This window comes from Erinaceus europaeus, chromosome 13 (genome assembly GCF_950295315.1).
Source record: "Erinaceus europaeus chromosome 13, mEriEur2.1, whole genome shotgun sequence".
Classification (NCBI taxonomy): domain Eukaryota; kingdom Metazoa; phylum Chordata; class Mammalia; order Eulipotyphla; family Erinaceidae; genus Erinaceus; species Erinaceus europaeus.
In genome coordinates this window covers 17855670-17872893 of record NC_080174.1, presented here as the reverse complement: position 1 = coordinate 17872893, position 17224 = coordinate 17855670, and the positions used below count along the sequence as shown (strand labels likewise).

Genomic DNA, 17224 nt, shown 5'->3' with positions numbered 1-17224 from the left:
ATAAAAACAAAATTAAAAACAAGAAAGATGTTGTGGGGAAAGGGGTAGGGCTACCGCCAACCAGTTAAGTGACACAAAGCACAAGGACCAGCGTAAGGATCCCAGTTTGAGCCCCTGGCTCCCCACCACAGGGGGGTCGCTTCATGAGCAGTGAAGCAGGTCTGCAGGTGTCTTTCTCTCCCCCTCTGTGTTTTCCCCTCCTCTCTCCATTTCTCTCTGTCTTATCCAACAACAACAGCAACATCAATGACAACAATAACCACAACAATGATAAAACAATAAGGGCAACAAATGCGGGGTTGGGTTGGGGGTGGGGGAGAAAGTTGTGGCATATATAAAAAATAGAATACTCCACAGCCATTAAATTGATGAATTCATCTATTCTGCCACTTTATTTTGAATGGAACTTGAAGGAATCATGTTAAATGAGATCAGGCAGGAGAAAGATGAATACCGGATAATTACACTTCTAGGTAGAGCCTAGGAAACAAGGAGTGAAGAGAAAAGCACAGAGTGAAATTTGGAGTATATGTAGTCTGCTGCAGTAAGACCAAGACAGTGGAGGAGGAGGCTGAATAAGCACTGGGGACTCTGTATGATGATGGAGGAACCAAGCTGGTGGTGGGATTGGTGTGCAGACAACTATCACGGAAAGGTGATATGCAAAAACCAGTAACGTGTAAATTACTACTGAATTCCCCTCACAATAAACAAGAAATAAATAAATGTTTGTTTGTTTATTTATTTATTTTGGATAGGACAGAGAGAAATTAAGAGGGGAAGGGAGATAGAGAGTAGGGGAGAAAGATAGACACCTGCTTTACCACTTGTGGAGCGACCGCCTGCAGGTGCGGAGGCTGGTTCGAACTGGAACACTTGGCACAAGTCGTTGCCCTGTGTTCTGTGTCACTGCCCAACCCCCAAATAAACTTCAATTTTAATCCCTAAGAAATATATTGGGTTGTCAGAAAAGTCATGACACATTTTTTTCTTAGAAAAAGGATAGGGGAAATAGGTCAATGTGTTAGAACACAGTATGTCTGAAGCTCAGAGGTCCCAGGTTCACTCCCTGGCTCCTCCATAAACCATAACTGAGTGCTCTGGTCTGTTCACTCTGTTCTTTCTCTCTCTCTCTCTCTCTCTCTCTCTCTCTCTCTCTCTCTTTCTCCCCCCTCATTAAAATAAACAGAACTTTAAAATAGAAAAAAAAAAAAAAAAAGACTGTGATGGAGCACCTGGCTAAGTGCACATGGTACAATAACTAAGGACCAGGGTTCGAGCCCCCAGTCCCCATCTGTAGGAGAAAAGCCTTGCAAGTGGTGAAGTAATGTTGCAAGTGTCTCTCTGTCTCTCACTGTTCCTACCACTCTTAACCTCTCAATTTCTGGCTGTCTCTATCCAATAAAAAATAAATACAATACATTTTTTTTTATTTATAGAAAGGAAACACTGACAAAAACCATAGGATAAGAGGGGTACACCTCCACACAATTCCCACCACCAGAACTCTGTATCCCATCCTCTCCCCTGATAGCTTTCCTATTCTTTATCCCTCTGGGCATATGGACCCAGGGCCATGTAGAAGGTGTGGCTTCTGTAATTGCTTCCCCACTGAACATGGGCATTGACAGGTCGATCCATACTACCACCCTGTCTCTCTCTTTCCCTAGTGGGGCAGGGCTCTGAGGAAGCAGAACTCCAGGACACATTGCCCAGGGAAGTCCAGTTGGCATCATGTTAGCATCTGGAATCTGGTGGCTGAAAAAAGAGTTAATAAATAAATCAAAAAACTGTTGACTAATCATGAACCTAAAGACTGGAATAGTGCAGATAAAGAGTAGGGGAGTCTCCATTTTGTACATAGTTAGTAGGCCTATTTTTACAAAGGGCCCATGACTATACTATTTTTTTTTTCCTGAGCCTGACATATGATATGCAGGTGGATCCAAGTTATTGTCAGGGGAGATGATGTCATGGCTGGAAAAAAGGACAAGAAAGCTGGGTCAGGGAAGAGAGTAGCTCCCAAATATGGGAAATGTGTATAAATATTGTTGACTGTAAACCCCATAAATTTGATCTGATTGGAGGCCCATATTCAGCTTAGGAGCCTATGTGACCTCTGCATCCCTCTAGATCTGAGTTCACATTCTGTGGTCACGAGTAGGAACATTCCAAGCTGCCCCAATTTCAGGACCCAAATTTCTCAGGTGGAAGACAGAGTATGTTGTCCAGTCTCCCTTTGGAGGGTGGAACATTCTTACTGTTGTTGATCCATGTTGACGGCAAGGTCCTATGGGGGACCCACAAAGGGGTCTATTGTGTTGTTCTTGATAGGGATGACTGGTAACAATGGAGAGAGGGATTTATTTGAGGTCTAGGTCCATCATGTCTGTTTGGGAATCTCAGGACTGCCGGACTAGGGCCTCAGCTGATGGGATGGCCTGATAGTAACTAAAGAGTCATCATTAAAGTATGCCATTCTCTTGCCCTTATTCAACTTTTGTAGTCCTTACTTTGATATGGTCAGCTTTGGAGAGACTGAGGGAAGTGTAATAGGCAGTAGGTGGGGAGGGTATCTAAGTCTAAGTAGACACTACTTCCTTATAAACTTTATGGTGTCTTTTTAGGTCTTTCTATTTGATTGCTGCATATACTGAATCACTGCAAACTATTGTGCACTTTTGCTTTCAGGCATATATTTTGCCCTAATTTATAAATACATGTGAACATATACCATATGTCATGGGACCTGGTCTATATCTAGGTTTTGGGACTTAGAAAGGACATGAACCACCTGAAGTGGAATTAGAGAATCCTATGAAAGGAAGGTCTCACCCAAGTAATGAGGCTGAATGGTTGACTTTCCAAGCCTGACCCCTCTGGACACAGTCTGAATTGAAGCATGCTGAGGTGGTACTCGTTGCATTGACTAGGTTGAGATCAGCAGATGCAATATAATGTAGTATGAATTGAGAGAAGCATGCTGGAAACTGAGCCCCAACCTAAAGATTCTGGGACTGGGGTAAATATAGGCTCTATAGAGGAAGCGGGAGGTTCCTGCTATCTTAGGGTTCAAGAAGGCAATAGATAGTTATTGCTGTAATCTAATTATTTGGCAATTGGGTTAACTTTGAAAATACCCTTTGTTAGGATTTGCTGTATCATACACAACATCACCGTAATCTATGTCCTTTGACATTATTTGTATATAGCTAAGTCTTATAAAGTAATGCCACCAGTTGCTTCTGTTCTCCCTGGTCTATGTTTTCAAGAGAGTCAACATTTCAAAGACTCAGTTTATGGTCTGTACATTAAAAAGTTTGCGACATTCAACCAATTCCCTTCTCCTATTAATTAAATAGTGATTTATATGACTACAAGTTAATAGGAGTGTACATAAACACCATTCCCACCACCAAAGACTGTCTCGTCCCCTACCCCTACCCCCAGTGAAGCTGAACATCCACCCTCACCCTCCACACAGAGATTTTTACTTTGGTGCCCTACTCCAAACTCAGTCAGATCCTGCTTTGAGTTTCCTTTTCTGTTCTTCTTTTGCAACTTCTGTTTGAGTGGGATCATTCCATACTCGAATTTGAAAATAAAAAAGAGAAAAGTAGAAAAACATATTGTGACATAACTTTTCTGACAATATAATATAATCTCAATAACGAGGCAAATAATGAACATGTGAAGTATGTGGTCAACATTTTGTGCAATGCTTCAATTTATGTTTTATTCTATTTATAGTATATGAATCAACCTGAAAAAAATGGTTTGTCTGCTTTTTCCTAGAACTCATTTAAAATAAGCATTTGTTGTTTAGTGTTTTTTTTTTAAGATCCAGTAATTTATTTAAAGGTATCATATCAAATTCATTTAGGATCAGAGAGATTGCTCCAAAAGTAAATGATAGATTTAAAATAAATGTCTTTTCTTATAGCTGTTTATGAGTACTTAGAGCATCCCTTCTGTAAATGCAGTGCTGGGGGATAAACCATAAACCTTATGCATGCAAGTCCTGTGCTCTACCTACTGAACCATCCCCCCTGGCTGTAGTACAATCCACAAATTATTATTTCTTTTTTGCCTCCAGGGTTATTTCTGGGGCTCGGTGCCTGCACTAGGAATCCACTGCTTCTGGAGGCTATTTTTTCCTTTTGTTGCCTTGTTGGTATTATTATTGCTGTTATTGCTGTCATTAGTGTTGGATAGAACAGAGAGAAATCGAGAGAGAAGTGGAAAACAGAGAGGGGGAGAGAGAAATAAGGTGCAGGTGGGGAGCCTGGAGCTCGAACCAGGATCCTTATGTGGGGCTTTGTGCTTCATGCCATTAGCTTGCTGCGTTACCGCCCAGCCCTCCACATATTCTCGAGAGCTTGTTTGGAGGTTCTAGCAGGGGAATGCAGCTATTCATACAGCAGAAGACCAGACTGAAGACCAGTTGGTCTCTACTCGGGGAAGGCCGTCCTCTTCAACAGAGCACACAGCTTCGGGAGGGGCGTACATGGAAGAGTGAGGGAGGAAGGGGACATCTGCCTAGGCAGCCAGATCAGCCAAATCAACCCTGGCCATCAATGGGGTGACAGATGTCACAGCCAGATCTCCCTCACATCCACAATCCACACATTCTCATCTATGGAAAAATGAATAGAAAAAGATATGCATGCATTTTTTTCTAAAAGAAGTATTTCTTTTTTTATGACTACAAATTAATAGGAGTGTACATAAACACCATTCCCAACACCAAAAGACTGCATCCCATTCCATCCCCCCCTAACCCCACGAAGCCGAACATCCACCCTCACCCTCAACCCAGGGTTTATTTTATAATAAGTATTTCTTATTATAAAAGAAAAGCATTATGTGAAATGTACTATAAGATTGAATAATAGTGTTTTCTGTTTAAAAGGAAGTCTTTCAGTTTTAAGAGAAAGTAAACAATAGTTTTAGAATTTCTGAAAAGTATATGCATGTCTGTAACAGTAATGAATATATTTTATTGAAACAAGTCAAGCACGTAACTGTAAATTTAAGAAGCACAACATTAATTTATCACATTAATGTTAATTTATCACATCTGTGTAATAGCCTATGGAATATCTGCCAGGGCCGTGCTGTGCTACCTCTCATGAAAAATAGTTTTAAAGAATACATTGAGGGAGTCGGGCTGTAGCGCAGCGGGTTAAGCGCAGGTGGCCCAAAGCACAAGGACCGACATAAGGATCCCGGTTCGAACCCGGCTCCCCACCTGCAGGGGAGTCGCTTCACAGGCGGTGAAGCAGGTCTGCAGGTGTCTATCTTTCTCTCCTCCTCTCTGTCTTCCCCTCTTCTCTCTATTTTTCTCTGTCCTATCTAACAACGACATCGATAACAATAAAAAAAGACAATAAGGGCAACAAAAGGGAATAAATAAATAAAATAAATATTTTTTTAAAAAAAAGAATACATTGAAACTGGGAGGCTGGGCAGTGGCGCACCTGGTTAAGCACACACAGAACTAAGTGCAAGGATCTGGGTTCAAGCTGCCAGCTCCCCACCTGTGGAGTATGGACACTTCACAAGTGATGAAGCAGGTCTGCAGGTATCTATCTTTCTCTATCCCTCTCTATCTCCCTCTCCCCTCTCAATTTCCCTCTGTCCTATTCAGTAAAGATGCGGGGAGGGGGAGGCCGCCTGGAGCAGAGGATTGATAGGGCCTGCTCTGAGCCCCAATGATAAATAAGCCTGGAGGGGGAAAAAAGAAGGAGGAGGAGGAGGAGGGAGGAAGGGAGGGATGGAGAAAGGATACAATGGAATTAAATAAATAACAGGAAGAACTTGGGGTCCAGCAATGGTGAAGCAGTAAAGCAGGTCTGCAGGTGTCTCTGTTTCTCTCTCCTTCTCTGTATCCCTCTGCTAACCATTTTCACTCCACCCTATCTAATAAAAAAAAAAAAAAGAAGAAAGAAAGGTGGGTAAAAAGAAAATTGGCCACCAGGAGAGATGGATTCATCATGTAGGCATCAGGCCCTAGCAATAGCCCTGGTGGCAAAAAATAAATAAACAAATAAATAAAAGTAAAATAATAGGAACTTGACACCACAATGATGATAGATGATAGATAGGTGATAGTTATATAGACATAGCTATATGGCACTAAAATTTAAAAACCCTAGTTACAAATATATGTATATATATATTAATTTCTTTATTGGGGAATTAATGGTTTACATTCAACAGTAAATATAATAGTTTGTACATGCATAACATTTCCCAGTTTTCCACATAACAATGCAACCCCCACTAGGTCCTCTGTCATCCTTTTTGGACCTGTAAATATTGTTTCTTACTCATTTCAAATTCTTATTACTGAAAAATGATTCCTGATCTATAATAGAATGAACAGATGTGTAAATGCATACTCTCTCTGTCTCTCCTTCTTTCTCTGTCATTCTTATCAATTTCCTTCCCACAGATTGGAAAACAAACAATATAACCTGGATGGCACCAGGGAAATGTGTGGCAGGACTTAGGCAAATAAAATATATTTTAAGTTATCTTTTATTATTTTTTAATTGATTTATTTATTTTTCCCTTTTTACCCTTGTTTTTTTATTATTGTTGTAGTTATTGTTGTTATTGATGTCATCATTGTTAGATAGGACAGAGAGAAATGGGTAGAAGGGAGGAGGACAGAGAGAAGAGAAAGATAGACACCTGCAGACCTGCTTCACCGCTTGTGAAGTGACTTCCTTGCAGGTGGGGAGCCAGGGGGCTCAAACGGGATCCTTATGCAGGTCCTTGTGCTTCACGCTATGTGCGCTTAACCTGCTGTGCTACCGCCCAACTCCCCAAATTATCTTTTATTATAATTTTAGTATTTGTAAATTGTTTCATAATAGGTCAAAGGCAGTTTTTTTTAAGAGGTAAAGGAAAACATTCACTATCAATCACATTGTTTTAAGTAATGTCATTAATAGTTGCCCAAAGTATGAAAAGGAGTCACATTAACATTTTGCTAAATACTTGTACTAAAATATCAGCCCTGGAATACGTCTGTGTTCCCCATGTCTAGGCTCTGGGCAGTAGAATGTGTCTGAGTGATGTATGCCCTTACTGGTTTATCCCAGAAAATACTTCATTCTCATTCTCTCTCTCTCCCCCCCTTCCTCCCTCCCTCTCCTCTTCTCCCTCTTCTTCTCCTTCTTCTTCTTCTTCTTCTTCTTCTTCTTCTTCTTCTTCTTCTTCTTCTTCTTCTCCTTCTCCTTCTCCTTCTCCTTCTCCTTCTCCTCTCTCTCTCTCTCCCTCCCTCCCTTTCTTCTTCTTCTCCTTCTTCTCCTTCTCCTTCTTCTTCTTCTTCTTCTTCTTCTTCTCTCTCTCTCTTTATCTCTCTCTCTCTCTCTCTCTCTCTCTCTCTTCCTTCCTCCCTCTCTCTTCTTCAGAACACTCCTCGGAGCTTCCTCCCCCTCCTGGCCAGCTGGGACTAATACCAAGTCCTTGAAAGTTCTATTTCAGATATGAGGACTATCTCTCAGCCTTGCTTACTGATAAATCCAGAAGAGACTATCCGCTCCCACTGGTCAGAAATTCCGTTTCAAACTCCTATACAAATAAGAAATCGATTTCTGTTGTGTTTGAGCCACATACATTTCGAGCTGACTGGAAAGAGAACCTAACATTGGCATAATAATCCACTCTCTAAGTACACTTTGAATATTTGCCCGGGATCTTGCCTTTAATATGCTTTCAGCAGCACTCTTCTTCAGTTCTTAGTCACTAGAGGATAGGGAAGGGAAAACTAGTAACGCAAACTTCTTGTCATCAGAGTATATCCACAGCACTTGGAAAAGCAGGTAAGCAAAGAACGTTAATGCCAGATAGTCTCGGGTGCTATACACAAAGCACACTCCATTTAAGCACCTATCATTTAATAGCACTGAGGACTCCAGGAAAACATCCTGGTGGAGGTGATGTTTAAGTTCTTTGATTTTCAAGTAGCAGTAAGCGTCAGCCAAGTGGAAAAGGGAATGGTACATTAGGTCAAAAATTGGTAGCACACTGGGTTTAGAGATCTTTTAGTCATTATGAAGACCCGGTGGCTAGAAGGAGGGAGTGGGGACAAAAAGTCCTAACGGGAGTGACAAAGCAACAGGTAGAGTGTCGGGGGGACCTCCACCTGCCACTTCACAGCTGTCTATCATTGTCTCTGGAAGGCAAAATGCAATCGATTACAATCTTCCTTGGAAGCTTTCAACACTGACTGTAAACAGGTTACCTTGAGAAAAAAAATGATTCAATAGTTGGACCAAATATTTTTTTTTGAGGGGGGTATGAAGTGCATGTGATTCCAATATATCTGTCAGGCATAGAGAAAATGGTGGCTGTGTTAAGTAAAAGCTAGTTTTAATGTTTTCTCTCCTTTTCCCCCCTCTTAAATTTTGGATAAATTATCAAAGTATTCTGGTCTGTACCTTACTTTTCCTAAAGATCGAAGTAAACTAAGTGAATAAATACTTTTGTTATCAAATTGTTTCCCTCAGTAGATATTTAGATGCAAGCAGGTAAGAATATTTAGGTGTGGGGTCAGGCAGTGGCACACCCAGTTGAACTCACAAGTAATCATGCACAAGGACTTGAGTTCAAACTCCTACTTCTCACCTGCAGGGTGGGGAGGCAGGTCTACAGGTGTCTCTCTTCCTCCCTTTCTATCCCCCCTTCCTTCTTAGTTTCTCTAAGTCCTGAAAATCAAAACACAGACAAAATGGTCCCCAGGAGTGGCGGATTCATACACGCATAGACCTCAGCAATCACTGTGGTGGCAACAAAAATATTAAAATTAAATCTGAATTAAAATAGATTATTTGGATGGCATATGCAATGATGTGTTAACTCATAACTAGATCTTCACAATCAGAGAAATCTGTATGTTTCCTCCATTTTAACTACACAGTAGTCCCCAGGAATATCATGCAGATGATGAAAGCACACCGAGTGCATACAGGGAAGAGCCAAAAAGCAGGATCATAATTTCAGAAGGAAAAAAAACTTCAAGTTAGGGATGACTAGTTAGAAGTCAAAGACATCACCAGCAATACCCTATGTAAAGGGGTCAGGTTAAGTCTGTACCGAAAGGAATCAGTTGGTTGAATTTTCTATTGTCCATTGCCCCCCCCAACACACACACACACACACACACACACACAGTACTGTAGATATTTTGAAAAGGTTTTCAAAAGTCTTCTCCTGCTGCTGTCATTTGTCTTTGGCATTAACTACTGTCTTTTCTGCATCAGCTTCAAAATCTAGTGAGTTTATTGTGAAAGCACAATGACAGCCAGGAATCCCCACCAGCAGGTCTTCCTGAGATTGATGCAACACTGAGAGATCTCATCCAAGAGTTAATAAAGTCCACATTCAATAAAGCATAAAAGAAATAAGTCTCATTTCCTACTGCAAACTTTAGAAGAACTCTTGAGAAACGCTGGTCCGGATGGAGTCGGTTTTAGAAAAAAAAGAAAAACAAAAGATAGCTGGAGAGATCTAGTTCATAACAAAAATGACTCATGAAGAGAGTCTTCCAAGTTCATTAGATGGAAAGCTGCCCTTAATTCTTGGAGATGAAAAACATCATCTTCTTTAAGGGACAGCTGTAGGCCACATGTATTCTGCTTATCACGCAGAGTCTTGCAAAGAATCCCAACTCCTCTCCCTCATGTTTTCATGGCTTCTTGGCCGCCACCTGCTGTGCTCCTGCTTCTCACCCTAGGAATTCTGTGGCCATATTCCTTTCTTTAATAAAGTTCTTTACTCAAACCCAGAGATTAGAGAGCGCTTTTCTGGAGTATATGCAGAGCAGGTGGTGGGAGTCCTGCAACTGCTCCGAAGGGCATATTTTATGTCTGAAATGACAAAATGAAAACAGCTGTAACTCTCTTAGCAGTCTTTTGGCATCAAGTACAAACAGGTCACCCTGGGAAGCGAAAGCTACCATTAGCTTATAGTGTTCTATATTCTCCATTTGACAGCCACACATGTTCCACACATCACTCTGTTCCTCAAGTTTTGTTTGTTTGTTTGTTTGTTTGTTTGGGGTCTTTTTATAGCTGTGTTCATAAGCTTAAAATATTAGCAACATTGAGGTTCCAAAAATCAACCAGTTGAATCATAGGAAAAGTTTTTTTTGTTGTTGTTATTTATAAAAAGGAAATACTGACATAACCATAGGATAAGAGGGGTACAACTCCACACAGTTCCCACCAGCAGAACTCCGTATCCCCTCCCCTCATCCCCTTCTTTGATAGCTTCCCTATTCTTTAATCTTCTGGGAGTATGGAACCAAGGTCATTGTGGGATGCAGAAGGTGGAAGGTCTGGTTTCTATAATTGCTTCCCAGCTGAACATGGGCATCGGCAGGTCATTCCATACTCCCAACCTGCCTCTCTCTTTCCCTAGTGGGGCAGGTTGTGGGAAATCAGAGCTCCAGGACACATTGGTTGGGTTGTCTGTCCTGGGAAGTCTGGTTGGCATCATGATAGCAACTGGAATCTGGTGGCTGAAAAGAGAGTTAACATATAAAGCCAAACAAGTTGTTGACTAATCATAAACCTAAAGGCTGGAGTAGTGCAGGTGAAGAGTTGGGGGTGGGGTCTCCGTTCTATAGATAGCTAGTAGGCATATTTCAGTTATATTCCAAAGGGACTGTGGCTATACTAGTTTGGGTTTTTTTTTTCCCTGAGCCCGAAATCTGATATGCAGGTGGATCCTAGTTATTGTCTGGGGAGATGATGTCATGGCTGGAAAAAGACAGAAAAGTTTTATTTTATCTAGTTGAATATTCACCATGCCAAGAAAACATAGGCAATAATTCTAAATAATATGTAAATCCACGAATAACTCTGGGCCTGTCACTGCAATATCCACTAGCAATCAATCAATAATTTGGCAGAGGATCCAAAACAAGACTTCCCTTTGAATTTTAAATTTGGAAGTCTGGGAGGTACCACAGCAGGTAGAGTGTAGAGCCTGCAGATATGAAGTCCTGATTTCAGATCCCAGCACTAAATATAATGGTGTGGTGCTCAATAAGTGAATCTTTGAAAGCAAATCAATTTCAAACTTGATTTCACTGCAGTAAAAGAACAGAACCAACTATTCTTGATACAATATGTGCAGTTCTTAAGTTAGAAAGAATAAAGCTGATTTCAACAGTGATAAACAAATTGACGGTGACATACAGAAGTAACAAGATCAACATGCTTAATTTGACATAAATGTAACATGTTTTCTTCCCTTTTTGTGTTTGCTATACCACTGTAATCTAACCAAACCAAAATTAATTAATTAAAATGTGTTTTCCATTTTTGAAAATGCACATATCATTCTTTACCTAAATATTATGACCATCCACTAAATACAGTATCACTATACTATGAAAATGTTAGATTTGCTCTCAACAAGAGGTTTTCTAGGTAGAGCACACACTTTACCATACATAGCCCCCCACACCAGAGCACCTGCATGGGAAAACTTCACAAGTAGTTGAGTGGTACTGTGATGTTGCACACTATCTCTCTATCTCTGTCTAGGTCCTTTACTCTCAATCTTTCAAAAAAAAAGAGACCAGGAATTTGGGTGGTGGCACACTCTGTTGAGTGTACATATTATCATGAGCAAGGACCCAGGTTCAAGCCCCACTCCCCAGCTGCAGGGAGGAAGCTTCACAAGCAGTGAAGCAGTACTGAAGGTATATCTCTTTCTCTCAATTTCCGTCTGTTCTATCTAATAAGACATATTAAAAAAAGAACATAGTGCCAGGAGTGGTGGATTCCTCATGCAGGCACTGAGCCACAGCAATAATCCTGGTGGCAATAAGACAGAGAGAGAGAGAGAAAGATAGAGAGAGAGAAGATCCAGTGGTAAAGGAACTATGCATATGCCCTAGCAATAACCTTGATGAAAAAAATATGAAATCAAACAGTTAAACTAAGAAATCCTACTGCTAAGTTGCCATTTTCCACGTGTCCCACTAAGTATCAGCTTTCTGATAGAATGACATGGGTTAGATAATTGCTAAGACTTAGGGGCAACATGATTCATTACTATCTTCCTTTTGAAATTATTGTAAGCTAGAGTAGATAAGTGATGGTAAGAAATCCAAGAAGAAGAAGAAGAATTGACACATTAGGAGGATGAAAAAGAAAACAGATACTTGAGATTAAAGTTACATTCATCTATCCTGCTATTTAATGCCACCATCACCTGGGAACTTGTTAGAAATGCACATGACCGGGAGTCAGGCGGGAGTCAGGAGTTCAGCAGGTTAAGCACATGTGGCACAAAGCACAAGGACCAGTGTAAGGATCCCAGTTTGAGCCCCTGGCTCCCCATCTGCAGGGGAGTCACTTCACAGGCGGTGAAGCAGGTCTGCAGGTGTCTATCTTTCTCTTCCCCTCTCTGTCTTCCCCTCCTCTCTCCATTTCTCTCTGTCCTATCCAACAATGATGACATCAATAACAACAACAATAATAACTTCAACAAAGGCAACAAAATGGGATAAATAAATAAATAAAAATTAAAAAAAAAGAAATGCACATGACCAAAATACTTAGCAAGATATTAGCAAACAAAATTTGATAAGTCGTTAGAAGGAGACAAGTTGGGCACATGGCTGTGAAATGCAAGGGCTGGCATAAGGATCCCTATTGAATCCCTGAAGGGGTGAAGCAGGATGGCCTCCAGGAGAAGTGAATTTATAGTGCCAGGTCCCAAGCCCCAGCGATAAGCCTGGAGGCAAAAAAAGGGGGGAGGGCAGAGCAAGGGACTTGCATGCATGAAGTCCGAAATTTGATACTCTTTTCCATATGCATATGCATGAGCTAAAACTGTGCCCTGTCCTCTTTTTCCTTAAAAAATAAATATTTTAAAAATATCTTAAAAGACAAACATCATAATGAAGCAGGATTTATTTAAGTAATGCAAGGATAGTTCAATATCTTCAGCATAAAAATATACGATGATCTCAACACAGAAAAGATGACAAAATTTAACATCTCTTTATGATAAGAAAATAAAGATCTCAATAAAGTGAGTATAGAAGGAATATAACCTGGGAAAAAAACATAGTCAAATTGTCTCTAAGACTTTGTGTGAACTATGGTAGATATTGTTGGTTGGGGGTTCTCTGAACTTTGATGATAGGTGCAGTGGAATTTATAATTTATAATACCCTTATAGCATTATAATCTTGTAGCCACTACTAAATCACTAATAATTTACTGCTTAAAAACAAAGCTAATATCGTATTCAACAATGAACAGCTGAAAGTTGTTTTTTTTTTATGCTTCACCAAAATCAGGAATACGACAGTGTGACTGACCCACATTGGCAAATTGAGTCAACACAGTATCAAAAAACAGAGCCAGAGAAAATGGAAAAAAAAATGTCATGTACCTCATAATTGAAGTAAAATTGTCACTATTTTCAAATGACATGATCAAAAATATCCCCCTGAAGATTCCTGAAAATGTAATGCTCTTTTTTAATTAAATAAAAACAGTGAAAATGAGAAATAAGGGGAATAGACACAAAGAAACACCTACATCTCTGCTCCACTACTCCTGAAGCCTCCACCCATCCCCCGCAGATGGGGACCTGGGACTAGAACCCAGCTCCTTCACCATAGTAATGTGTGCATTCAGGTGGGTGTGCCACTACCTGGTCCCAAAAAAAATGTTCTATGAAAAGATTTAGTATAGTTCTAGGATATAAAGTCAATAGACAATAATATATTGTATTTTTTAATATTTATTTATTTCCCCTTTTGTTGCCCTTGTTGGTTTTTATTGTTGTTGCAGTTATTATTGTTGTTGTTATTGATGTCATCATTGTTAGAAAGGACAGAGAGGAATGGAGAGAGGAGGGAAACACAGAGAGGGGGAGAGAAAGATAAACACCTGCAGACCTGCTTCACTGCTTGTGAAGCAACTCCCCTGTAGGTGGAGAGCCAGAGGCTCAAACCGGGATCCTTACTCTGGTCATTGAGCTTTGCGCCCTATGCATTTAACCCGCTGCACTACAGCCAACTCCCCAATCTATTGTATTCTTAATCATAATAGCAAAGTATTGAGAATTAAGAATGCATATTCTTACACTTGAGTCAACAATCACATACTTGAGAATAGATTTTACCAATGTATTAAAAGAACTTTCCATTGAATACTATATTATAAGAAAGAAACTGGTCTTAGACACACATACACACACACAAAAAAAAACCACGATACTTTTTCTTGGATTGAAATAATAGTTATAATGCTCATACTACTCAGTTTACAGACTGAGTAAATTTCCTATTAAAATTCCAATGGTATATTTCCCAAATAACTCAAAATGCCTCACATTTTTACAGACCCACAAAATATTTCAAATAGTCAAAGCAATCTAAATAGAGAAGAACAAAGCAGGAGGTCGGGCGGTATCGTAGTGAGTAAAGCACACATAGCACAAAGCACAAGGACCAGCAGAAGGATCCCAGTTCAAGCCCCTGGCTCCCCACCTGCAGGGGAATTGCTTCACAGGCAGTGAAGCAGGTCTGCAGGTGTCTGTCTTTCTCTCTGCCTCTCTGTCTTCCCCTCCTCTCTCCATTTCTCTCTGTCCTATCCAACAACAACTACATCAATAATAACAATAATAATAACCACAACAATGGTAAAACAACCAGGGTAACAAAAGAAAAAAAAATGGCCTCCACGAACAGTGGATTTGTGGTGCAAGCACCGAGTGCCAGCAATAACCCTGGAGCCAAGAAAAAAAAAAAGAACAACAACAAAACTGAAGTATGCCACTCTGTAACTTCAAACTACATTTTTGAAATATATTACAAGACTATACTAATCAAAATAATATAACAATTCATAATACATGCATATAGGTCATTGTGATTTAGAAATTTCATGAATTAAGCTATATACATATATGGTAACATAAACTATGAAAACAAAAAGAATATACAATGACTCCTGTATAACTCAGAGCACTGCTCCGAAAATAATCTTCTCTGTAATGTGTTGGCAAAACTAAAAAGCAGAATAATTAAACTGAAAGACTGCATTACAATAAACACAAAACTTAACTCAAAATACATTTAATTAAAGGGGCTGAGGATGTGGCTCAGAGGATATAGTGCATGCCTTCATAGCTTCAGAACATACTTAGAAACCCTGTAATAAGCCAGTCAGTGAATCTGCTTACCTGATTGTGTTTCTGCAGAAATGTTTATAACTGGTGACAGCAATGCCATGTTAGGAGCCTTAATGACGTTGGGGTCTTTAAGGTCTCTGAAAGCGGCTATATGAAATTTTAGTAAAAGGAAATGTCTTAAGTAAAAAAAGGAAGGAAGGAAGGAAGGAAGGAAGGAAGGAAGGAAGGAAGGAAGGAAAAGAAAAGAAACCCTGTACTTAGGGTGGGAGTATGGATCGACCAGTCAACGCCCATGTTCAGCAGGGAAGCAATTACAGAAGCCAGACCTTCAACCTTCTGCATCCCCCAATGACCCTGGGTCCATACTCCCAGAGGGTTAAAGAATAGGAAAGCTATCAGGGGAGGGGATGGGATACAGTGTTCTGGTGGTGGGGACTGTGTGGAGTTGTACCCCTGTTATCCTATGGTCTTGTCAGTGTTTCCATTTTATAAATAAATAATATTTTTTAAAAAAGGAAAGAAACCCTGTACATGAGTATGAAGGATAGAGACACCCAGAACTAATTGACAGTCAGCATGGTTTGGTGAGTGCTTCCTTTCTTTTCCTTTCCTATCATCTTATTTTCACCTTTCTTTACTACTATTCTCCTCTCTTCTTATCTCCTTTTCTCTTTTTTTATTAAAAAAATATATTGGGGGCTGAGCGGTAGTGCAGTGGCTTAAGCACACGTGGTGCGAAGCTCGAGGACCTGGGCAAGAATCCAGTCGAACAAGGCTCTCTACCTGCAGGGGGAGTCGCTTCACAGGTAATGAAGCCGGTCTGCAGGTGTCTGTCTTTCTCTCCCCCTCTCTGTCTCCCCCTCTTCTCTCCATTTCTCTCTGTCCTATCCAACAACAACGACATCAATAACAACAACAATAATAACTACTACAACAATAAAAAAACAAGGGCAAAAAAAGGAGGGGGGTAAATATATATATTTGAGCCAGGAAAGTGGCTCAGTGGTTCAAGTACATGTCCAAGGCCCTAGGCTCAACCCTAGAACTGAATTAAATGCACGAATGAAATACCTAAAACCTTGACAGCTGAATTAGCCATGTTTATTGGGTTCTGACTCTAAAAGAAAAGAAAACAACAAAACTAAACGTAACTACATCAGATGCAAATGCTTCTGTACAACAACATGAAAAAAATAACTTACTAAATTGGAGAAAATATTTACATAAAATATATCCTATGTGGATTTAATTCCACAAATATATAAAAACTCATACAAATCAATAACCCAATTTAAAAATGAGGGAAAACCTTATAAAAATTACAAAAGCAAGTGGATGAACAAAAACATAAGATGCTCAGCATCACTAATCATTACAGAAGTAAAAATCAAACAATAAGCAATTATTTTAATTGTTAATTATTTTAATTGCTAGTATGGATATTATCAAAATACAACTAGTAAAAAACATTACTAAGGTAATATAACTCAAACCATAGCAACTCTTGGCAAGGATGTGGAGAAAATAGAATCCTTGTACACTGTTAGTGCAAATGTAAATTGGTACAACTATGAAAACAGTACAGAGGTTTCTCAAAAAAAATAATTAAACTACCATGATAGTTCCATTTGATAGTAATTTCATTTCTAGATATTTATTCAAGAATCAAAAAACTAAAACTATTTGGGTCCATACTCCCAGAGGGATAAATGTTAGAGGAAGGTGCCCAGAGAGCTCTGGACCCCAATCCCATCAGGATTTTGAGATAGGAGAAGAAAAAAAATATAGATAGATAGATTATAGATGGGCAGATATATAAATAATTGTCAACCCATAGTTTCCAATGGAAATAATGGGAACAGTGTAGATTTATACCCCTATTAACGTATAATTTTGTAAATCAATATTAAATAACTAAAAAAACAAACTTAAAAAATGAATAACCCCCCCAAACTTGAAATCACATCTTCACCCCATGTTCATCTTGGTATTACTTACAGTAACCAAGATATGAAAACAGCTTGTGTCCAGTGATTGATGAATA

The 17224-nt window shown here is 39.6% G+C and overlaps 1 long non-coding RNA gene and 1 other non-coding gene across 2 annotated transcripts; one reads left to right on the top strand and one right to left on the bottom strand.

Annotated features, from left to right (window-relative positions):
* Window positions 1-7573: 7573 nt before the first annotated feature.
* LOC132542491 (uncharacterized) lies at window positions 7574-9878 on the bottom strand. The gene is made up of 3 exons (XR_009553501.1): window positions 9331-9878; window positions 8641-8720; window positions 7574-7758 (listed from the first exon to the last, which is right to left on the bottom strand). It is a non-coding gene; the product is annotated as an uncharacterized LOC132542491 (long non-coding RNA).
* A 5329-nt stretch (window positions 9879-15207) lies between these two features.
* On the top strand, window positions 15208-15335 carry LOC132532579 (small nucleolar RNA SNORA33). Its single transcript, XR_009544517.1, has one exon. It is a non-coding gene; the product is annotated as a small nucleolar RNA SNORA33 (small nucleolar RNA).
* Window positions 15336-17224: the final 1889 nt, after the last annotated feature.